Raw genomic sequence first — 1,663 nt, 5'->3', positions numbered from 1 at the left:
ACACACAGTAAGTTCTAAGGGTTCCCTGCTTTTTATCTTGGTTTTCTGAAATTCCTCCCATTCCTTTATGTCAGCTTCTATGGACTCGATTACTTGTTGTGTAAAGTATGCTCGGCTCTCTCCACTCTCTTGCAATTGCTTCCACAGTTCTCTAACCATAGGGAGCTTACACAAGCGGCGTGCCTGGTCGTTTGATTCGAAATATAAATAAATGTATGGGAGAATATTGAAGACTGAGTCGTAATATCTTAAACTTATATCAAGGAATGTCTATGTTAAGGCTCAAAATAAATGTAAACCTACCTCACTTGCTGTGTATTGTCGTTTCTGTGGTTCTCAATGGCGAATTTGAGCGATTTGGTAGGTTTTGGGTTGACTGTTACTTCACGTCTCCTTCTTATAAAGTGAAGTAATAGTCAACGCAAAACCCACCAAATCGTTCAAATTCGCCATTTAGAGCCAAAGAAACGACAATACACAGCAAGTGAGGTAGGTTTACATTTATTTTGAGCCTTAACATAGACATTCCTTGATATAAGTTTACGATATTACGACTCTTCAATATTCTCCCATATGATTTCTTTATATTTCGAACATACGACCACACACGCCGCTTGTGTGGGCTCCCTATGCTCTAACGTGACCTGTTTGGACACAAGCAGATTGGTATCTTTCTGTTGTTATAGGCACCTTATAGCGTGTAAAATCACGTCGGATCGGTACTTCTTCTTTGCTGGGCTATCATAAGGCCCTGCAACGGGATCGGGAACAAACTCGGGTTGAGGAAAGTCATTTCCAACGGGCTCAGGAAAGTTATTTTCAACAGCCGCTTCAGAATCTTCGACCGAGGGCGGCAGACACTCAGCATCCTCATTCTGTGAACTTGATTGAAGAGAATTTTCTTCAAGCTCACCCCTTCTCTTCTCTTTAGAACGTTGCTTGACTGTATCCATACTACTGTGGTAGTACAATAGTGGACTACGAGTAGTCCCTCCTTTTCGGCGAAGTGAAAATCAAGAATGTCTTTACGGCTGATTCATGACAAGTCATAAATGAAAACTGCTTGAAAGTAGGGATAAATATTCGATACCGTTGTCAGATCAGAAAATATATATCGCTTTTAACAAAAAGTATCGGTGGTTTCGATACTGCACGTGACCTTACGAAGGTGGATCGCGGACAAAGTATTCCACTAGTCTTTTGCTCCTCAGGACGGAAAAACCGCTAGACATGCGCAGTATGAGTCCAGTGCCAAGCGCCTTCCTATGAGAGAGCTGAATAATGAAATGCTACGTCAGAGGATATGCGGTCAACAACGCGGGCTCAAGTGTCCTTGGTCTAAAATTGGTCGTGACGAGAGTGGATACTCCAAAATCAGGTTTCCGAGTAAAGACTGGAACCTATTATTATTTTTCGGAAAATAAGTCAATGAAAAATAATAATAGGTTCCAGTGCTTACTCGGAAACCTGATTTTGGAGTATCCATTCTAGTCACGACCGTCTAAAATTTAGCGACAGAGCTGAATTACGTACACGCATGCGCTAGGTTTTGCCGCGGAAACGCGAATTTTGAGTCGTTCGCATGGTTGATTTCCTATTCTGTTGCTTCGATGCGTCGTTTTCCTTGCCGCTTTTCTTTTACATAACAACCTCCAAAAACTTG

General features: G+C 41.9%; 1 pseudogene; it reads right to left on the bottom strand.

The window, feature by feature from the left end:
• Positions 1 to 1,206, bottom strand: part of LOC148725446 (uncharacterized) — a 1,801-nt pseudogene extending 595 nt beyond the window's left edge.
• Between the last annotated feature and the right edge of the window lie 457 nt (positions 1,207 to 1,663).

This window comes from Stylophora pistillata, chromosome 8, assembly GCF_964205215.1.
Source record: "Stylophora pistillata chromosome 8, jaStyPist1.2, whole genome shotgun sequence".
Lineage (NCBI taxonomy): Eukaryota > Metazoa > Cnidaria > Anthozoa > Scleractinia > Pocilloporidae > Stylophora > Stylophora pistillata.
This window is presented reverse-complemented; position numbering and strand designations above follow the sequence as displayed.